The sequence below is a fragment of the Choloepus didactylus genome, chromosome 7, assembly GCF_015220235.1.
Source record: "Choloepus didactylus isolate mChoDid1 chromosome 7, mChoDid1.pri, whole genome shotgun sequence".
NCBI classification, from domain to species: domain Eukaryota; kingdom Metazoa; phylum Chordata; class Mammalia; order Pilosa; family Megalonychidae; genus Choloepus; species Choloepus didactylus.
The window spans coordinates 89,141,725-89,165,899 of NC_051313.1; the positions used below are offsets into that span (position 1 = coordinate 89,141,725).

General features: G+C 35.8%; 1 protein-coding gene and 1 pseudogene across 1 annotated transcript in view; one reads left to right on the forward strand and one right to left on the reverse strand.

The window, feature by feature from the left end:
- Positions 1-24,175, forward strand: part of EYS (eyes shut homolog) — a 1,792,869-nt gene that overhangs the window by 384,696 nt on the left and 1,383,998 nt on the right.
- LOC119539655 lies at positions 21,942-22,946 on the reverse strand (annotated as a pseudogene).

A 24,175-nucleotide genomic window follows, 5' to 3' on the forward strand; every position in this document is an offset into this window, starting at 1 on the left:
GTGTGTGTGTGTGTGTGTGTGTGTGTGTGTGCGCGCGCGCTTTGTTGTTGTTGTTGTTGTTTTGAGATTGTTCACATACCATACAACTATCCAAAGATAGAAAGTGTACAATCAATTGCCCATGGGTACCATCATACAGCTGTGCATCCATCACCACAATTAACTTCTTTTCAATTTTTAGAACATTTTCATTTTTCCAGAAAAGAAATAGAGACAAAAAATGCAACTCCAATCCTCCCATACCCCTAACTACCCTCCGTCCATTATTGATTCATAGTTTGGAATAGTACATTTGTTACTGTTGATGAAAGAATGTTATAATACTACTAACTATAGTATATAGTTTGCAATAGGTATATATTCTTTTCTTATATGCCTATTATTAACTTCTAGTTATAGTGTCATATTTTGTTCTAGTTCATGAGAGGGATTTCTGATATTTGTGCAGTTAATCATGGACATTGTCCACCACAAGATTCACTGTTTACTATATTTCCACCTTTTAACCTCTAACTTTCCTTCTGGTGACATATGTGACTCCTGAGCTTACCCTGTCCACCACCTTCACACACCATTCAGCACTGTTAGTTATTCTCACAACATGCTGCTGTCACCTCTGTCCATTTCCAAACGTTTAAATTCACCTAGTTGAACATTCTGCTCATAATAAGCAACTACTCCCCATTCTTTAGCCTCGTTCTATATCCTGGTAACTTATATTTCATGTCTATGAGTTTACATATTATAATTAATTCATATCAGTGAGACCCTGCAATATTTGTCCTTATGTGTCTGTCTTATTTCACTCAGTATAGTGTCCTCAAGATTTCTTCATCAACCCATTTTTTTAAAGATGGTTTTGTTAACACACCATACATTCTGTCCTAAGTAAATAACATTGGTTCCCTGTATAGTCATGTATTTATTTATGTATTCAGCACCATCACCACTATCTATATAAAGACATCTCCATTCCTTCCACAAAGAAGGAGGAAGAGTCAAAGAAAGCAGAGAGACAAAAGAAAAAGAAAAAGAAAGAGAGAAGGAGAAAAAAGCATGACAGATAGAAAGCAACGAGAGGAAAGATAGCATTAAACTGAAGTAGAATAAAGAGTCAGACAACATCACCAATGCCAGGAGATCAATACCATTCCCCTGTGTCCCCCTCCCCATATGCATTTAGCTTTGGTACATTGCCTCCAATATATTAAAGGAAACATAATACAATGTTTCTGTTAATTATAGTCTCTAGTTTGCATTGACCATACCTTCCCCCCGCCAATCCCACCCTATTTTTAACACCTTGCAATGTTGACATTCATTTGTTCTACCTCATGTAAAAACATATTTGTACCTTTTTTTACAATCATTGAGAACCCTAGGTTTCACTGAGTTATAGAGTCCCAGTCCTTATCTTTCATCTTTAGTTCTGGTGTCCCACATGTTCCTAAGTTTCCTCTTTCAACCATGCTCAGAGTCATCTTTGTTCAGCCCGTGGCTGTTTTCCCCCAGACTCTGGGGTCTGGTTCTGAATGGAAGGCGGGTAGTAGAGCTTGGCACCACCTTCTTCCTCTTAGGGAAAATACAGCCTCTAGGGAGAGGTCATTTACATATGAATAGTCTCTCTGCCTGTGCTATCTCCACCCTTGTCTGTGTCAGAGCACTGGGAACTGAAAATGCCTCAGGCTTTCTCCACTGAGCAAAAAAAAGGACAGAAAGCCCCCTTCGGGGCCAGTCTGTGGCCATCCTCCAGCTCTCCAAGGTCAGTCGTCACCAAAAGCCTCTGTCTTCTTTTTGAGGATTCATATCTTGTATTGAGCAGTCCACACTTGTTAATTAAACCCCCAGTTGGAGCTCAGCTGAGCTATATTCGCTTGTTCAGAGAGTGCTGCTCTCTAGCACCACAAGGCTTTGCAGTTGGGGCCTTGGGGGGAGGGGCTCCTGGCTTGGATCTGCAGTTTTTACTTACAGATTTCATGCTGCAATCTTGGGCATTCCTCCCAATTCAGGTTGGTGTATGATGAGTGGACAGTCATGTTTCTCCCCCCACAGTTATTCCAGATTATTTACCAATTGTTCCTGGCTGTTTATTAGTTGTTCCAGGGAGAAAAACTAGCTTTCACTCCTCTCTGTGCTGCCATCTTCTTATCACTTCTCCTTTTAAAGTCTTCAACTGATTGGATGGGACTTCTCTCATTGTTGAAGGCAATTTCCTCAATTCATTGTAGATGTAATCAGCTGTAGGTACAATCAACTTATTGATGAGTTACCACAAAATGTCCTCACTGTAACAATCAGGCCAGTGCTTGCATGACCAAACAACTGGAACTCATAACCTGACCAAGTTGACACATGAACTTAACCATCGCATTGTGTGTTGTTCAATGTTTGTAAACTGTTTCATATACATTTTATTAGGGTCCTAACACCTCTTTGAGGTATATAAGGCAAAATTGTGAAGGGAAACAACTTAGGATTTGGTAATAGAGAATACATAATTCAAACCCTTCATCTTTATTTTTACATCTATTCTTTCCTTTGAAAATATATTATTGAATATTTACCACATACTAAGAAAGATTACAAATGCCGTAGATACAAAATTGGAGATTACAAAGAGGAAAATGTATATTTGTATTACATAATACTATATAATATTTATGGCAAACAAAACAAAACTGATAATCTTACAATCCTGTGTGGTTCATTCTGCAAGAAAGAGGCATATACACCCAGCTATGAGAATACATTAAAAAGTGTCACAAAAGTAGATAAGGAGTTTGAGGGAAATCTTCCTGAGATGGACAATATTTGAACTGAGTTTTAAAAGATAAATGAGTAATATCCCATAGAAGGAAAATGTATGTTGTGGCACAAGAATAACCTAAAGTGTATGAAATGTATCCTAAAAATAATGGCAAGCCATTGACTATTTTAAATATTTTATTTCATGATCAAGTTTACAGTTTAGAAATATCACTTAGTATAGAGGCTAGATTAGGATGTAATTTTTGTAATTGAGGCAAGAAATTGAGAGGTTAGATATTAGCAGTTAGAAAATAGGGAATCCAGAAAAGGAATAAGCAGTTTTGGGGGAAATATGATGAAATTAGCTGTAGAAATATTTGACTTGAAATTTCTAGGAATGGCCACAGAAAGGTGGAATGAAAATATATGATTCTTGGGCCAATCGGAGAATTCCAGCCAGAAATTTTAGTTTGTGATATAACGGCATTTAAGTGACAGTAGGTGGAAATGAGATTAAAGAAGGCACCAAATGTCATATTCAACATTAGAAGAAAATAAGACTGATTAAAGGGCCTGGAAGTATTGACATTTAAGGTCAAACATCAGAGACATCTAAAAAGAATATTGAGAAGAAATGGCCAATAATTAGTGTCGCAGAAACCAAAGTGGCAGTGGCCAAAAATGCTATGGTCAAGCAAAATAAAAACAGAAGTGACTTTGAGCATTTTAACATCTATAATTGTTCAGCTTTATTACCTTAGGCAAGTTACTTGCCTTTTTTATATGTTAAATACTTTGCTAAAACCCAAGGGAAAATAACACCTATCTTGTCATTTTTATAAGGAATTAATGAAAAAATAGGTAAAGTATCTAGCAGAGTGAAAACTTTAGAAAAGGAACTTAATGCTCTGTCATACATTCCTTATCCCCAGATTCTGGAACTGCAACGAGAGACCCAGCTAACAATAAACTTAAGACTTGAACCCAGCTGTCCAGCTTTTACTTAAACCACAGTTAACAAGGGTAAATGGAAGGATATGTGACTTACAGGCATACATCTGGAGCGGAGACCTAGGAATACAACAGTACAACATGGATAAATGTGCTCCAAAATAGCGAATAGAAATAGTGGCAGTAACAGTAATGGTATGTGGGGATTGAATAAGAAGGGCTCTTTCATTTTTTAGTGTTTAACTGCTCTGGGATACGCTGTAATACCAAGGGAGGATTAGTTTCTGGAGCAGTCTTCTTATTATTAATTTACTCTTCCTCCTCTTATGCTACTAAATCAAATTACGCACTGAGTCCTATTTATTACATTTCTTCACTATCTCTAATATCTCTCCTTCTCTTCAATCAAAGAAGTGTAAGGTAAAGCAAAATAAATTAAAATATTGCAGATGAAGCTTGTTAATTATTCTAAAACATAAATCTTCATTTTCACTCCCCTGCTGAAAATTCTTAAATGTCTTCTCATTACCTTTGGGATTAAGTCCAAATAACTTGGCATTGCATACAAAGAACTTCACAATATGGAAACTTTCTAGTGTCATTTCCTACCTCTGTAATCAGCCAACGCTCTAATACTACCAAATTGCTTGCTGTTCTCAGAACACGAGGTAGTACAAAAGTCTTAAACCTCTAGAATATTCCTTTGCTCAAATATCTTGTCTATTTGGGTGGCCTTCCTAGTGATTATTCAGGAGTTGATTTAGTAATTACCTTCCTTGAATTTGCCTGGGAGAGTTAGGTCCAACATGCATGGCAATTCTGTATGCACCTTTATTTTAAGATGCATCAGATTTTATTTTGCTTATTTGTTTACTTATCTATTCCTCCTACTCTATGAAAACCTAGGCAGACTCTGTCTCAATTACTTTTTAGCCACAGTGCAGTATCTATCACATAGTAGACTAATGACTTCTGGAATAAATAGTTAATAAATGGTATTGATTAATCTTGTCACCAAATTATCTGAGGGTGATTCTTGTAACGTTTTTTAATATGGGGAAAGAAATTCAATGGACTTATGAAATATTCAGATTATGGAGTTAAGGACACACAAGCAGACAGTTCGTAAAAAGCTAGCCAAAAATTAATTCATGCATTTCAGTAAATGTTACTAAGACCCATTTAATCTCCAAACTCCCCCTCTGAAGCAGTAATTCAGAAGAAAATTCTACTAATCCATTTGACATGCTCAGTAATGGCAATTGCTTCAGGGTTGTATTTGGTGAACCCTTCTGTTCAGTGTCAAATTTGAAATCTTTAGAGGAAATAATGGTTCATGTTGATGACAAAGCTGTTGGTGTGGGCATGACAGCCCTTCCTTTTTCTTCTTTTCATCTAATTCCATTAGAATCAGTCACCTACATGTCAGTATAGGAACTTTGATTAAAGAGGAATGTTAAGGCTTAATCTAGATAAAGTGCAGATAATACTGGACTGTCAGCAGAAACACTGGTAGAACGTGGCTTGAAATGAAAATCACCTTTTCTCTACAAAGACATGCTACCTTTCTGTAATTCTGAAGATGCAAAATGATTTTAAGTTTCTCAATCCATTTGCTTACGTATAACAACATGTATTTAGAAAATCCAGTACGCCTGTGCTCCATTGTCTACATTTCAAGATATATGACATGAGCTTATTTTGATTTATAAATCCATATGTCAATTAACTCTTAGCATCTTCATCTTTACTGTCTTGAAATGATAGAACAAACTAACGTATTTTTTTGGCTAATGTGCCCTGTTTAATTCCTTATGAACTATTCATTTTTATTGGATAGCTTGTTTCATTTTAAAATGAAAAGAAATCACCTTGAAAATTGCTGTTTTACCAATCAGTCTAATCGCATACCATGACTGTAAATCTAGACTCTGTTGCCTATTTTTTAATATTTCAGTTGGATAAAATAATCTGCTCTAGTTATCAAGCAGTGGGTATGCTTAATGGATGTAATTAAATAGTACTTAGTCAAGGGACTATTCAAAGATCATCCCAAGCATTTAAAGTCTTCCTACTCTCCCCACTTCTCCTTTGCTCCTATAACTTTACAGTTTAGAAGAGCTATATTAATCATTATCCAATAACAGGGGCTACAGTGCAAGCCTTAAAAATATAAAACACATCCTTATAAAATTGCTCTCTATTTAATTTGCCATATTAGTTATTGAGTAAAGCAATCTCTTCACAGATGATCTACTTTGGTATTAGCTATAATAAACCATCCCTTTCATTGTGGAAGGTAAAACTATTAAGATACATTTTCTTTCTCTTTCTTTCTAACCTGCCTGCCTTTCTTCCTTCCGTCCTTCCTTCCTCCCTTTCTTCCTCCCTTCCTTCCTTCTTTCTTTTGTTCATTTCTTTATTTTTCCTTTTTTATGGATTTTCAACCACTATCCATCCTTTTAAACATTTGCTCTTCCCTTTCACCTTCCTTTATAACATTTTTTATATTATTTTTTGAAAGAATGGACATGCTTTTAGAATTCCTGAAAAGAATGAATTACTGAATGATTAATTATATGATCATTCAGGAAAATATTTATTTAGATGTGCTATCTTCAAAGTACCAGAATGAGTACTGTGAAATTTAAGCCCTGCTTCCCATGAGTTTATAATATTGTAATGAAGTTAAGACGCACAAATGAATAGGTGCATCGTAAGACAGTCTATGGTGGATACAGCTGAGTGGCACAAAGTGCAACCAATGTTAAGAGAAGAAATCTCTTCAGGCAATCATTCTGATGAGTTAGTTGCAAAATAAATGAAAGTCTTTTGAATGATATCAATGTGTTTTTATTGACATAGAGGCCACTTGTAGAGTGAAGAGAAGACCATACTAGTTACATGTATGTAACAGTGATATTTACAAGTCAGAAAGTAAAACAGCTTGTGTCATTAACACTAAAGAGTTTTTAGTATGAATACACTGCTCTTAAAAGATTCGGAAGCATGTTTCTCAATATGTGTATTGAATTTTATAGCAAAATGTCACTGATGATCACTCTTGTAATTTTGCATTGTGTATTTAACAAGTGAAAGCAGAAGGCTGATATGAGAATTCAAAATGATTTGATAAAATCATGGCATTTTCTAGAATGAAGTAAGAAAGAAAATTAGACATCCTTCTGGCTGCCAGTGTAGATACAGTTAAAAATAAACACTGAGGTAAAATATTTAGCAAACAGTCTCATATATTATTTGAAGATAGGCATTGTATTTGTCATCCAAACAACACATATTTATTATCTCACAGCTTCTGTGGGTTAGGAGTCCAGGCACAGTTTAGCTAGGGCCCTGTTTTAGATTGCACAAGTCTGGAATCAAGGCATTGGACAAGGCTGTGAGCTCATGTGGGGCTTGATTCCGGAAGAATCTACTCTAAGCTCCTTCAGGTCACTTGCAGCATTCAGTTTCTTGCATGCTGCTGAACTGAGGATTTTAATTCTTTGTCAGTTGTCACCTGGAGGTGCCCACAATCCTTGCCGCAAGGTCCTCTCCTTATGGTGGCTTGCAACAAGATAACTTGCTTCTTCAAAGCTGTCAGAAAAGAGTTCTTTAGCAAGACAAATATTCCAATCTTACAGAGCATAATAATGCATATGTAATTATGTGCATCCTGTCACCTTGGCCATATTCTATTAGTTAAAAGCGAGTTCATACTCAAGGGATTACACAGGGGTGTGAAAACCAAGAGCAAGAATCATGGACTCCCCCCCCATTAGCATCTAACCAATATATATAATATAAATCAATCATAACAAAACAAAAGCCAAAACATTCTTTCTCATTATTTTTATATTAATATTGCTTAAAAACTCTTTGACCTCTCAAAATTCTCAGTCACTATTCTAAATAGTAGTTATGCTAATCAGCTTATTTGCCATTGATATGCTTTGGGATTGCTTAAGAATTATTTCTATAGTCACCTCTAACATAGAAAACATAGCAAATATGAAGTAATAATGGCACTACACCTAGAGAACCCACAGAGAGAGTCTACAACTTAGCTTATGGTTTACTTAATATATGAGTTATGAGTTAATGAGACAGTACAACTATTAGAAATAGTTTTAAAATGGTTTCCAGATCTACATTTATGAAGTAGAAAATTGTGCATACAGATTTTTCAGTGAAGTAATGCTCTTAATTATTTATACTTCCTTTTTTCTCCTATATTAACCTTGGTGATGGAAAATAAATATAGAACTGAATGTCCACTGATTGAATGAAAAAGGAAAAAGACGTGAAACTGAGGATCCATTTCTGGTCAGTTAGCTATGAGGAGAAGTTTGCAGATCAGAGACAAAGAACGTTTATCTTTTACTACTGGAGCCATCAATTCTGAGCTAAGTTACCTTTGGTCTTCCATTTCTATGACGTGATAGGATTCTTTACTCTTTAAAAGTCAGTTTGCAGTAGGTTTTATTTCTTCAGCGACAGCAGTCCCTACATTGGGATATAGCCAGTCCAACCGATGACAATATCCATATACAGTAGGAAGATGATGTATGAAGGAGAGAAGATGTGTCCTAGAGGAAACTATGTATTAGAGGAGAAAATGTAGGAATCCTCGAATTGCATCTCAATTTCTGAGATTTTTATCATTTCATATAGTTTTAATTCCCTGGGGATAAAAATTTTATACATAAATCCCAACAGTGTATTCTAATTCCATATAATTAAAATTTTCTTATATAAATTTGCATATACCCTAAAAGTATATAGACCATTACTAATATCCCAGAAAGTTCCCTCTGGGCTCTTCACATTTAAATTCCATCAAATACCCACAGATGACCACTGTTTTGAACTTCTTTTCCATCATATATTAGGTTTGTTTAGAATTTCATATAAATGCAATCATACACCATGCCCTAGTGTTTGCAGACTTCTTCACTCCCTGTAATTTTTTTGCATTATCAGTAGATGTTTTGCATGTATCAACAGATCATTCATTTTTACTGCTGCATTATATTCCATTGTCTGAACATTGCAGTATTATAATCCATTTTCCTATTAATTGACCCTTAGACTATTTTGTTATATTATGGAAAAGTTGCTATAAACTTTCTTGTACAAATCTCTTTGTGAGTATGTTTTATCTTTTATCTCTTGGATAAATATATAGAGTGGGATTACTGGATAGGTGTATGTTTATTTTTGTAAAAAATAAAATGCCATCATTTTTTAAAAAGTGGTTGCTGATGAAAATTTAGTCTTTATTTGCTTAATTCATAAACATTATTTTCACCATAGTCAGAAATCAGGATTGACAGATGTTTGTTTTTGTTTATATTTTTGATACTTTAAAAATGTACCTTGTTTTTCTAGCCTCCATGATTTTAGATGGGAAATCAGGAAAAGTACCATGAAGCTTAGCAACATTCTAAAATATTCAACATATCTCAGTCTTGTCTTGCAAGTGTGGGGACTCCAGCCATGTCTGCCAATACCCTTTTTAAAATCAATACCCTTTTTATAATTTTTTTTTACTTTGGAATAATTATAGATTAACAAGAAGTTTCAAAAAGAACAACTGTTCACCCATTACACAGTTTCCTATAATGGTTACATCTTCCGTAACTAGAGTAAAAGATCAAATCAGAAAACTGGCATTGGTACAATGCATATGTATAGTTCTATGCCACTTATCATACATGTAGATTCCTTTAACCACTACAGGAATCAAGATACAGGGTTACTCTACCACCATAAAGATCTACTGGTGTATTAACTACTCTGAGTGAAATGTAGAAACATTACCTCCCTTTAAGTCCCTTTACCTCTCCCATTTATAATATAATTGTCTAAAATATTTCCATTTAAAACACTGAGATTCACATCAGAAAGTTATATGCTATACTTCAAACCTAATTTAGGATACTAAGGAGGAAAAATAAATTCTATTGCATTTACCTATATTTTTGCTTTTCCATTGTTCTCTCTTCCCTTCTTCTTTTATCATTTCCTTTCCTACTAAGAACTTCCTTTAATATTTTCTTTCAGAGAAGCTCTGCTACTCACCAGCATGTTGTTTCTCAGGTCCCAAGGTCTCTAGATAGCCTGCCTTCCTCTTTCCACCTTTCAATTTCATATGTTTGTTTAATAAAAAATGCTCAGGGGTTTTAGCTGTGCTTAGTATGAGTAATAGGGAGAAATTACATCTATTCTTTTTTGATCTGGACTCAGATACACTCTTTTAACACCTTTTAATTGTTCTTTTTTAATCTATTATGCTTCAGATATCTTTTTCTTAATCATTTTTGTACATCTCATTATTTCTTCAAAATAACATTTTTTAAAGATTGCCAAGCTTCCAACAAATGTTAGTATCAGATACTCGGAGATTGTGAGTTTTTTTGGTCTTCTCCACTGGAGAGAAAATTACTAGAAAGTAAGGACCTCATTTTATTGATCTTTGTGTTCCCTGCTGTTATCACTGATCCCATACTTGTCCATGTTCCATAAGAATTTGATGAATAAATCAAGATTGAGTTTGAATCCCCTGAGTTTTGTGATCTCACATCATTGCAAGGAAGCAACCCAATATTGACCTTATATCCTGTGTAAGTCATGGAAATCTTGATAGTTAAATCTTCTGTCTTTATTTTCATGTCTACCTTCCTGTCCCCTGATCCCAGTGATCCTATTAAGAAGGAATATATGTAATCCCTCATCAACACAGTTGCCATTTGATTACTAGAATACAACTGTGGTGCTTTGAAGCTGCATGTACCCAAGAAAAACATCTTCTTAACACTGCTTTAAGAATATTAAGACTATGCTCTCATTTAATTCTCTTTTGAAATTAATTTTTTATAAATACTCTATATTCACCAAGCAAAAACTCCACCTTACCTCCGCCACCATCTCCTGTAATCTCTAATCTACTTTCTTTCTCTGAGAATTTGCTAACTCTAGCATTTTTATTTTTGAGCAAGTGCTAGATATTACCATCATTTGGTTATTGCTAATTTGATACGTGAATGAGGCATTTTAATGTTTTAATTTACTTTTATATGGTTCTTTGTGAGTTTAAATATTTTCCCTATTTGAGGAATTTATTTTTTCCCCTCAATAGCTCTCTCCTTCTCTCTTGAAAAAGTCTCTAAGATCATTCCTTCTTAGTCTCTTTCAAAGTTTCAGGTGTTTGTACACAACCATTAAATTTAGAGGTGTCTCAATTCCTTTCCCTTTGGTCTCTTCTATTCACCTCCTCTGTCATCTAGGCAATCTCTTCTCTGTCCGTGGGGTCACATGACCACCTGTTGGTAGTAGAATCATGGAACTATAACTCCTTTGAGCTCCGCACCTCTATATGCAAATGTTCACTTAAGTGTTCCAAGTGGATGTCTTAAATCTATTTGAAAACCTCATTCTCCCTCAATTCCCAGATCCCATCTAGTGCATCAACAGTTCTATTTTAGCTCCTAAGTATTGAAGAGTTTAAGTATTTAAGCATTTCTTGATTCTGCAAACTGCTTCCCTGTCCTTTTCACCTCCTTACATCAAGCTGTCATTATTACTGACCTGTGCTAATTCAATAACTTCTTATCTATTCTCCCTAATCCTCTCTTGTCATCATTCATTCCTTTTTGTACACTGAAGACAGAATTTTCCAAAACACAAATCTGATCATGTCATGGATTCACAACCCCTTCCCTTGCTTAAAATATTCCAATGTTTTTCTATTGCCTTAATACAAGGTGTTCAATCTTTAACATGGCCCCAGTCTTGGCATGTTCTGACCTCTCTACCTCACCTCTAAGAGCCACTGACTCTTTCTCTCTCACTCCCTCCAACAGGCCATGCACATCTCACTGGAGGGCTTTTTAGCATTCTGGTGTTTCTGATGAGAATGGTCTCCCCACACCACTCATTGCCTCCCCTGTGCCCAATTGAGTTATGATGCTTCCTAATTCAGACTTTGCTTCCCCAGACTAACTGGGCATATTTTTTGACTCTCATGGAATGATACAGCTTTTGTTCTTTATTTGTATCGATAGGATTTCTATTTTATTTAAGTAATTATTTGTTTGATGTTTAACTTCCCACCTGGGCTCATAATTCTATGAGGTTAGAGGTCAGAACACTTCCTTGGTCCTGCTTACCAGTGCATCCTTAATGCCTACTCCATGTATGGCACATAGTAAGTACTCAATAAAAGTTTGTTGAATTAATGCATGGACAATAAATTATCATTTCATAAATTTCTTTCAGAACCACCACGTAGTGTTCCCTGTTTTGATAATAAATGTATGTATGTAGAACATTTAATCTTCATCATGTATGTTAGAAATTATTTTGCTATTTGCATTTTTACCTTTTTTCTCCTTTATTAGGAAAGTTGTAGGTTTACAGAACAATCACGTATAAAATACAGGATCCCCAAATACCACCCCAACACCAACAAACTTCATTGGTGTGGAACATTTGTCATAATTGAAGGTAGCACATTTTTATAAGTGTATTATTAATTAAAGCCATGGTTTAACTTAGGGAAATAGTTTGTGTGGTGTAGGTCCATGAATTTTTTTTTTTTAATTTTTATTCTATTACTATACATACAATTTAACATTTCCCCTTTTAATCGCATTCATATATATATTTCAGTGCATTCATATTGCATATTCACAATATGGTGTCACTATTACCACCATCCATTTCCAAAACATTTCCTTCATTCCAAATAAGAACCCTGTATATTTTTAAGCCTTGACTTCTCATTCCAGATCCCCATCTGTACCCTGGTAACTTATATTCTAGATTCTGATGCTATGAGTCTTTCCTATTCTAATTGTTTCAAATTGGTGAGATCATACAATATTTGTCCTTTTCTGTCAGGCTTATTTCACTCAATATGTTGTCTTCAAGGTTCATCCATGTTGCCATGTGTATCGGGATTTCATTCCTTTTTACAGCTGAATAATATTCCATTGTATGTATATGCCACATTTTATTCATTCATTCTTTCATTGATGGACATTTATGTTGCTTCTGTCTTTGGGCAATCATGAATAATGCTGCTATGAACATTGGCATGCAAAATCTGTTCGAGTGCCTGCTTTCATTTCTTTTGTATATGCCTAATAGTTGTTTTGGAGTTCCTTGTTATCAGAGTTTGGTTGTCCCTAGACTGTCCTCTATAGTTTTTTATACTCCTTTTAATGTCTCATGCTGCTTTTGCCTGGAGGGCAAATACTGAGAGGAGGATCTTTCCCAGTCAAAACAGGGCCTGGGACCCATGAAGTCATGGGACCCATGACTGGCTCCAACATGTCCTGTGGAGGGTTTCAGGAAGGATACCCAAAGCTTCACCAATGGTTCCCCAATGCAGAACTTTCCTGGCCTGCCCAGCAAATGCAGCCCTTCAGCTAACTGTCCCCACAGTTCTGAGTAGGGCCTGCATCTTTAGGTCTCCAGCACCTTCACTCCTGTCCAGGTAGGGTTGAAACAATGGCTGCCACAGCCTTTGTTAAAACGGTAGCTGCCCTCAGTCCTGGGTCGCAGGGATCCAAGTTCGCTAAAAAAAAGCTGTGATCAGTGATTGGCCATGCACAGCCCTGTTCTTGGGGAGAAGGATTTTTATGTCCCTTTCTGTCAGCAGCCGCTAGCCAGGGACTGGTCCCCTTGGCAGTCTGTTGCAAAACTGGGGGATGGGTGCCAGTAGCCAACGTGGAGAGAGAGCAATTTACAGATGTTTACCACAGTTTATCAGCCTTTTCGTCTTACTCTTCCCTGGATGCTGTACAGTGTTTTTCTGATTCTAGAGTTTCAAAATAGTTGTTTCAGACAGTTCCTGTTTGTTTAATAGCTGTTTTAGGGGAAGGACTGAGTCCTAGAGCTCCATACTCTGCCAACTTCCCCAGAAGTCCTGCTATTTGTGTTTTAATTCTGTTTATTATAATGTTTTCTTTAATTAAGTTCATTTTGAGATCTGGTATATTCATGATAAATATTGTTATTACATGTTCAAATGTTGCATCTATTAAAAGTATTTTCAGGGTAGACTGTTAGTTTTCTGAAAGTAACTTAGGGAAATAATTGTAACTATAACAAAATGCTTTTAATGAAGAGTAAAATTCTTTGTCAAATAAAATTCTAAGTATAAAGGGAGTTTTGAAAAAGTGCTTTGAAACATTTTTAAGTACAGAAGTATTGTAGTTTGTTTTATTTGCACCATGATAATCTTCAGTTATAAATGTAGACTACCATTTATTCCTGTATTTATAATTTTCAAGGAAGTTCATTCTGGTTTAATCATATTTTATTATAAATTTCTATTACCTAATACTTTTACATTATCTAATCTATGCATTTGCCCTATGGCTTACTTATTTGATTCATGAAGAATACATTAGTGTTCAATTTTTCTAGTACCATAGGTACATCTTCAATGTACAACATATATTTGACTTATGATTCAACAGTAAGGCCATATTGACAGGGAATTTTTATTTGTCCTTATTTTCTAATACTGATATTAGTAAAAGAATCACTTAGAAGACATATCCACATATTTATTTCTGCTATGAACTTTGTTGTTTCTTTTAAATTAGCATGTAAAATAGTCAAAATATGTTTGTTGTAGACCATGTATTATGGAAGTGTTAAAGACACTTACGAAGACTGTGTTGCTGGTCCACAAAATCCCATTGTTAAAGTTAATTTTATAGTAACTAAGAAATACGGAAAATTTTGCATTTACAAAGCTATTTTCTGGGAAATATTCCAAAGAGCTGTGTTTAATCAAATAAAATCATAATCAATAGTTAGTACTAAAATTCCAGATCAAACATTTCAAACAAAATCACAAATATCAATTAGTGCCAAAATGCCAAATTATACAGATGAACTCTGATTCTAGATTTTAAAAAGAAGAAGTAAAACAGGATTTACTATTTTAATGTTAACCAGATTGCTATTTAACTGCCTTGGAGATTTTTGTAGAAAAATTTGACATTAATCCACATATAAATAAAATAAAATTTTAAAAAGTCTTCAGTGTGTCTATGCAGTAGTCCTACCTTTGTATTCATGTCTGTGGGATGATGCAGCATTTAAGCCATAGGACTTCTGTCTTTAACACAAGTTTTAGATGAGTAATACCAGATATCAGGCAGAGTGGAAAACACAAATTCAGTGACATTCATATTGAAAACAACAACACAATTTCATGAAATGAATTTCCCCTCTTGAAAAGTTAACATTTTGGTGGAAGATAACTAAAGAAAAGATATGACTCATTATTCTAAGAGTACAAAATAAGGCTGTGTGGTTTATTTCACTTTTCAAGCCATTGCAGACTTAAACAAGATAATTAAAAATGTTCCACCTACAGTTGAAATATCTGATTTTCTCTCTCATTACCTTAGGGAAATCAAATCCATTTTCCAAAATAAGAGATAAGTAGACACATGTAGAATCTAAATTATTGAAGTGTGACATCACTCACCATTCAACTTCCATAGGCACTGCAATAATTTCAAGGTCAATCATCTCTTACCTAAAGAATATATATTGGTCTCCAGCTCACAAATCTCCCATCTATCACTCTTATGTTTAGATCTTCCCAACAATTTCTCATTTTTCCCTAATTATGCAAGACTTTCAGGGTGTCTAAAGATCTGGTCTATTGTTTTTTCTATAATTCCTGTCTAAAATAACCTGATATGTATACTGTACCTTAGACTTACAATATCATTTGTCTTTCCTAAAATATATCTGAAACTTATGGTTAAATTGACTTTTTTCCTTTCTCATTTTGAAATTTTATTTGCTTATCTATGCTAAAGCAAAATTATCATCTTATTCCAAATCAAATTAATTTCTCCTTCCTCTTTTGTGTTCAAAATGAAGTTTATTCCTCTCAACATATTTTATCTTATTTCAATCAAAATTAATTAATTGAATTTGATCTCATAATAAACCATTTCTTGGGAATGCAATTTGAGTATTTTAGTTATTTTTTTTACAATTTTAATTTTTAGATTGTATTCAGTTGCTTTCCAGTTTGAAAAATATCACTTGCCCACTGTTTAAAAATGTAAAAATAATTTGAGGACAATATAACCTTTATTAATAATCATCTCCTATAGGTAACATTTGGTAACAAGTTTTTTTTTTTTCTTATTCTCTCCATTCAGCCAGTATGCTTATATTTATTGAAATTTAATCTGAAAACATAATTTTTAATGTGGCTTTTTATTCTTACCTTGATTGGGTAGGGTCAAAGTTAACATGCTGTAAAAATGAGACATTAAAATATAATGATTTGGATAAGATAAAAATTTCTCTCTTAATTAATAGTCTGAGCAAAGGCAGTTCTGCATTCTATTCCTTCTCTCCTGTCATGGTGACTGTGGAGCATTGAATAATGTACTCCGATTTAGATATGTTCTTGGTCTTGAGCCACATTCCTATGGGTGTGAAACCATTACAAATAGGATCTCTTGAAGATATTATATTAGTTAAGGTGTTGCCCAACTGAATGAGAGCAGGCCTTAATCTGGATTACTGTAGTCCTTTACAAGCAGAAGAAATTCAGTCATAGCCAGAGAGAGCCATGGGGAGGAGTCAGAAACTGGAAGTCAGTGGATACCCAAAAGAGAAAGATGAGGACATCACTGTGTGACAGAAAAGCCAAGGAATCCAAGGTTCCTTGCTCGCCAGCCAGAATGCTACCAACCCATGGAGGAAGCAAGCCTCCTAGTCAAAACTTGATTTGAACTTCTGACTCTGAAACTGTGAGCCAATAAATTCCTGTTGTTTAAGGAATTTTCTTGTGTGGCACTTGTTATAGTAGCCTGACGAACTAAGACAGTGGCTAGGAATAAATTCATCCTTGCGTATTTCACACTGTGCAGTGAAATTATTTTTCTTTCACAAGGAAGTCCTGGGCAAACAATTTGTTTTTAAGCAATTTAGAGGAAAGTTGCACTCACAATTATTCTGCATATCTTCAACAACTGAGAACTTAGTCAATGACGACCTCTGCCTGGGAAATATAGACTCCATTTGGGAGATGACATTTTTGAGACAAAGCAAAAACAGGTACTGAGGAGATAACTGGCATTCTGCCCTCACACCTCATGAAAATTCTGAATAAACATGTTTTCATTGTCTGAGTTATATTTCATTTTATATATTTGTATGTGCTATAATTCAACTGTATTGTTAGAAATGTAGATTTCTTATTGCAGGCTGAAAAACATCATTGCAATAAAAATTGTCATTTTTTCTGTATGTCTGATTATTAGCATAGTTTCCTCAAGATTAAATTATTATATCAAAGTGTGCAAATGCTATTCAGGTTCCTCATAAATTTTAGCACTTTTTAATCTAGGAAAGTAATATTGGTTCATATCATATATCTCACTAATTCTATAGAACTTTTTGCATGGTTAGTACTCTACTTACATTATTAGTTAAATCATAAGTGTTTTCTAATTATTGTTTGGAGATAATTTTCCTGCATGTCTCAAGATTTCTTGTGAACAGATGCTCTGACTGAATTTGTTCTAGACTGCATTTTCAAGGATGTTTGTAAATCAACAGTCTTTAGAAAAATAAAAATAATATCTCTGTCAAGGCAAAGTGTAGGTTTGCCTACAGCTTTGAAAAACAGGGATAGTATCTTCTTTCAGAGCAAAGAACAGGCATGTTTATGTTTACTGCTCAGTTAATATAGTAAAGATTCTGTCTCTCTTTGAGGTGAAGGGCAGGTAGGCTTGCTGCCCATTATAAAATATTCAGATTCCTTTTGCCCAGGTTTCTGCTATTATAACGCAGTCACTAATTGTTTTGCTTTTGTAAGATATTTACATAGCTTTATTTTTTGAATTTTGCTTTAACATTTGTTCTCTAGTTTACTGCTTCTTGACCTGCCTTTCATGGGATTTGGGGGAACATGTAAAATGCATGATTTTTATGTAATGCATTTATAGTATGATTATATAAATACATGCAATGCATACATAGTATATACGTACATAAAATATATGTAGTAGAATTATGAATACAGAATATTTCATAATTTGTTTAGAATAGAAAAGCAACATATTTACTTATGTATAACTATAAGCCTTATTGAGTGGAAGTAAACTCTATATATTGAAAAAAGTTTTACCTCACTAATTATTAAGGGTTTAAATGTGTGGTGCCTAATTTCTAAATAATTATACAAAACATGCCATTAATCATGCTGCTATTTAATTAGTATTAGCAGTGCATATTTTCAGATGGAAAATGCTAAAATCATTTACTGTTCTTCAATTTATAATTATGGATAGATTGAAAACATTGCAAATGTTTACTGTATTATTATCATTATCTGCTTAGTTATGTAGCTTGCTGATTGTATTTTTTGAACTATTTTTAAAATTTTACAGTTGTTTTAGGGTCCTCTTTTCTTTGTTTTTTTCCTTTAAAGTTGAACAAAAGTAATATTTCTCTGTATTTGTTAAGTGGGTATTTGTGAAGTCAACTTTATTTTGTATTTTGTAGAGAAATATATAAATTATTTCCAGTACTTCAAATTTTCTATTATACTCACTGTACTTTCTAACACTTCTGTAGTCCCATGCAGTTTTTTAAAAAGTCTATTGGATTACTAAGTATTCCTTATACTGAAGAAGTGCTTACACAGAACTGTATTTAGTAGACTTGTCACATTTTCATATACAACAGAACCTACTTACATTTCAGTGAGTCTGAATTTAAGAATATTTGTATAAAGCAGAATTCGGGGATTTTTTCCACTTTGTCAGGTTCCCCTGGCACAGCGTTCCTCTTCTATCAATTCTCAAGACCAGGTGCAACAACGCTAATAGCCTCAGATTGGGCTCTTCAGAATGATGGATCACAATTCATACTCTTACTATAATCCAGAAAAGCCTCAGGACAACAGCTCTCAGTAGGGTGCCACCTGTTAGCTGAAAGGTATGTGCTGAGAGAAACCCATCCAACTCCTATCAGGGTCCTCTTGAGCACTGTCCCCCCAGGCTCTTTGGAATGGCAACACTTTTTCATCAGTTGTCACGCTGGGCCACACAAGGATGAGAGAAAACTTGGCACAAAAAATGGCAGTCTCCTGCTCTAAAATATCTCAAGGCTCCAGAACACATGTATTACTTGTGATGTCCATGAGTACATGAGTACACAGGAATCACGAAAAGCGGATACTTAAAAATACTTATTTGTGGGCCCTACTCCAGACGTATCTGTGGATTGGACTCAGCAAACCATTTTTTAATAAGTGCCCCACCTCCGCCCTTGCGGTCATCCAGGCTCCTGTCCATTAATTGGCACTTGGAAATTGCACTCAACAATGAATTAAACATGACGGAAAATTCAAGCAACCTTTGGGAATCCATGTTTAACACTGGCTAGAAACCAGAAATTTGTCAAGGCTAGTAAAAATTGACATGAGAGAGCACGATGACATTTTTGTTTATTATTGTTATTTGCTTGATTATTTTTAAGATGTGAATAAATTAAGCCCACTTCTGTGCTAAGAGTCATGCTAACAGTAAAGATGGAAAAGGTCAAACCACAGAGAAGAATATCAGAGTGCTTTAAAAGGTAAAGTAAAGCTTTAAATGGAAGAATAAATGAGTTTATGCAAGAGATAGCATAAAAATTTGTTTTTCAAAATCTGATATAACAGAGCTTATAAAAACTTTTTGATCTCTCTATGTCCACCTAGACTATCTGATTCATAGCCTTAAGATGGTGCTGGGGAAGTCAGGGACAAGCAGCCATCTCACAGTGCTTGCCTACCCCCAGCTCCTTTTCTTTGTGTGCAAATGTTTCAGTATTTTCCCATTTCACAGCCCCGAGGAGACAATAGGTCTAATGGAATTGTCTGACCATACCTTGAACCCCAAACCTGGAACAATGAGTCTCAGCTGCTTGCCAGGGCAGGAACTCCGCACAAAGTTTGCACGATACAGGCTTTTGGTCAGTGGCAAGGTCCCCACCCACTGGGGCTGTATAAATACACCACTCTCAGGCAACACAGACTTGTCTCTTCTTCCCCACTGGAATTGCGGAATGTGAGGCTATGTTCCACAGATCCTGACCTGCACAGTTGACCTCCTCGAAGGACTGGCCATGATGAGTCTCTTCCCTGCTCTTTTGGACCCTTTGTGCTAAGCAGTCATTTGCTGAAAGATTTTGTTGTGCCTGAACCCATGTTCCCATGACGTATCATACAACAACTCCTTCCACAGGTGCGTCCAGAAATCAGTACTTTATAATCTCACTGTGTACTGTTTATACATACTGAAATTATAAAGTTGTGTCTCCCTCCCACCCCGATTTTTTGTTTGCCCAGAATGACGAAGCTATACACACTCACCAAGAAGGCATGAAAAGTCCCAGTATGAATGGCTTGAGAGAGAAAGGAAAGGAAACTGGCTTGGAGCTTGTATTGATTAAGGGAGTGAGAGTTGCTGTGGGCTGGAAGGGGTTTGTGTGTATGGTTGTTACACCCCTAGCCTCTTCTCTCACCATCCATTCCTGTGGTTTCTTGTCAGCTTTCCCAGACATGGGGCAGAAGAGTAGGGGAAAGGGATGAGGTGTAAAATATGTCAGCAGTCAAACATAATTATTGATTGATGGGTACCGAGTTTCTCTTTGGGGAGATGAAAAAGTTTTCATAATGGGTAGAATTGTTGGTAGCACAGTATTTTGAATGTAATTAATATCACTGAATTGTACCCATGACAGTGATAAAATGGGAAATTTTGGGTTGTATATACACTTGTGCATAATTTTTTTAAAAGTGACTTACTCTTTATTACAAAAGTGTTTGTATAATATATATAATTGACATATTCTTGAAAGTACTTTGGTAAGATTAAAATCTACATAATTAAGGTGCCTATTATTTTCTGTTATTAATACCTTAATTGCAATACTTATTAATACCTTAGGCAATAGGAACAAAATTCTAAACAACTACAGATTGGCAGGAGGTGGCAGGAGGGGTGGGGAAGGTGAAAGGAAGTGAGAGCATTAAGAGGCAGATCAGCCACCAGTTTGTGTAGACTGAATGTCTACTTTGAACTACTATAATGATCTTTACTTTGCCTTGTGTTTGTAAATATAATGTATTATTCTATTTCAAGTATATGAGGGGGAAAAATGTTGGTTAAATTAAGCCCCAAACAAAGTGTGTTTAACAGTGATCCTTTGGAAACATTTTCCAGTACTTTAAAGTCAAGATTAATGTCTTGCAAGAAAATACTATGGCCTTTCTGCCCATTAGGTTTTGCCACAACATAGACAAATGACCCTCCGTGGTTGTCCAAGGAATTAAGGGTTTCCTGTTACTAGCAGTGGAGGGGGATGGATTCGCTGAGATTTTAACAGATTGACAACATCTTGTCTTGTGCACACATGCTTCACGAAGGCAGAGAAGGCAATTTACCCTCCACTGTGACCACTTATTTGCTTTTTAATTGGCTTGGACTAGTTTGGTACAAGAAACCATTAAATCATAGTTGAATACAAAGGAGGTGTGTGATGGGTGAGAGCATCTGTGTTGGTAATTTCTAAGTAAATAAATTATACCTATTCAAATACTTCACAGAACATTTACAGGGAACAATTAAGTGCTCGGTCAGTGCTGTTTTCAGGAGATGTACAAGGTTTGTGTGATTCTGGTTAACAAAGCATTGTCTCGTCAGATAGCTTTTGCATTTCACTATTAATGTAACTGTCAGTATGATTTAATGTAGATTGGTATAGTCAAGAGAAGTAATACCTGTATTATTCATTAGACATGTGACTGTTTGTTATGATAAAAGGCATAAAGCCTCAAATATAAGTGGGAGTTCTATTTTTCTTTTTTGTTTGAATTGGACAAATATATATTAAATATGCACAATTACCCTTTGTTACGAATTTCTAAAGTCTACTGATTCCAAATCACATTGGTACATTAGTAGACCTTAGACTTTTTTTTTTTTTTTTTTTTTTTGGCTGGGTGTACTTTATTGATGGTACATGACAGAGTAGGGCTCTCAGCCCCTCTCCTTCCTCAGGGGGTCTGGGATGGAAGCTTGGAAGACGGGCGACACTTGGTGTCAGGGGATTGATTTGGGGCCAGGACTCCCCAGCAGCTGACTGCCTCTCTTTCTCTCATGCTGTTTCTGGGGCTGGTGGTCCAGGGGCTCTTACTCTGTGGAGGCCATGTAGACTATAAGGTCCACCACCCTGTTGCTGTAGCCAAATTCATTGTCATACCAGGAAATGAGCTTGACGAAGTGGTTGTTGAAGGCAATGCCAGCCCCAGCATCAAAAGTGGAAGAGTGAGAGTCACTGTTGAAGTCGCAGGAGACAACCTGGTATTCAGTGTAGCCCAGGATGCCCTTCAGGGGGCCCTCTGATGCCTGCTTCACCACCTTCTTGATATCATCATATTTGGCTGCTTTCTCCAGCCGGCAGGGCAGATCCACGATGGACACATTGGGGGTGGGGACACGGAAGGCCATGACAGTGAGCTTCCCATTCAGCTCCAGGATGACGTTGCCCACTGCCTTGGCAGCACTGGTAGAAGCAGGGATGATGTTCTGGGCAGCCCCGCGGCTGTCATGCCACAATTTCCCAGAGGGACCATCCACAGTCTTCTGGGTGGCAGTGATGGCATGGACGGTGGTCATGAGTCCCTCTATGATGCCCAAGTTGTCATGGATGACCTTGGCCAGGGGTGCCAGGCAGTTGGTGGTACAGGAAGCATTGCTGACGATCTTGAGGAAGTTGTCATACTTCTCATGGTTCACGCCCATCACAAACAAGGGGGCATCAGCTGAAGGGACAGAGATGATGACTCTCTTGGTGCCACCCTTCAAATGAGCCCCAGCCTTCTCCATGGTTGTGAAGACACCAGTGGACTCCACAACATATTCAACACCAGCATCACCCCATTTGATGTTGGTGGGATCTCACTCTTGGAAAATAGTAGTTGGATTCCCATTGATGACAAGCTTCCCGTTCTCAGCCTTGATGGTGCCTTTGAATTTGCCATGGGTGGAATCATACTGGAACATGTAGACCATGTAGTTGAGGTCAATGAAGCGGTCATTGATGGCCACAACCTGCACTTCGTCAGAGAATATAGCAGCCCTGGTGACCAGGCACCCAATACGGCCAAATCTGTTTATTCCGACCTTCACCATCATGTCCAGAGATGCGGCTGGCACTGCACAAAAAAATGTGGCTGTCTGGCGAGCGGGCAGGAGCAGAGAACCTACCTTAGACTTTTAATACACCAAATCCATCTACCTGGAAATAATAATTTCTAAATGTGATACATATTAAAAAATACCTAGTTCAAGCATAAATGCATGGGGGTCCATGAGTCCCCCTTTGACTCCAATGCTAAATTAACATTATGAACATGCTTCTGACAAAGTGAATGTTTTCACCATTATTTGGTTTAGGGAAATTCTTGACCAAAACTCATGAGAAACATCTCCCTACCAGACTTTTAACTGATAATTTTGTGGTGTGTGTGCACACATGTGTATATGTGTGTGTATGTATATGGATAATTTATGTCAAGGCTAAGAAAACCAAGAGATACATTCAACTGGATGTTTTTCACAAAAGCTTCTTCCACTTTTTACAAGATACAAATATTGAGTAATGGTCATTTGTTACCCATTCTGGCTTGTCAGTCCAGTGCTGGTGTATTGTTCCTCCATCTCCCACAACCCTCACATGTTTGAGCATTGAATCCATATCACAATTTGTCTTACTTCTGTGGAAAGGACTCTTGAATTCCTTACTGTCTTGGTGGAAGGTGAACCACCTTCCTATGGCCATAGATCCATTTAATTAAATAATTGCATTTAATTACAACTTTTTCTCACTTATATCACTGTGAGATGGCTTCTTCTATTCTCAGATAAGATATATTAAAATTAAGAATTTACTAAATTTAGCATGGCAAAGTAATACATAATTGTTTTAGTCCATGTATTATGCTTTCATTCTTCCTCTTGTAATTTTTATATATATATATATCTTAGAAAAATATAAATATCTGCTTTAGAAATATATATTTATATTTTAGAAATATATATTCCTACTTTAGAGATATATATATTTATATTATAGAAATATATATATATGAAAAATAATAGCTTAAGCTTTGCATTAAGATGCAATATTAGGTTGAACAAACTTTCTTAATACTTATATATTCATTTTCCCCTCAGTGGAGGAAAAGATTTCTTTTTTAACCTGGCAATTAACCAAGAAAGTCCCTTTGGCCTTCAAAGCAGTGTTAATGAGGATTTCTTTGATTTATGCATCCTTTTTATTCAAGTTAAAGAGGCATGGCATAGTTGCAAATACTCATAAAGTAATCACTTTGACTAGCTTCATCACTTTTTTAGGAGTCATA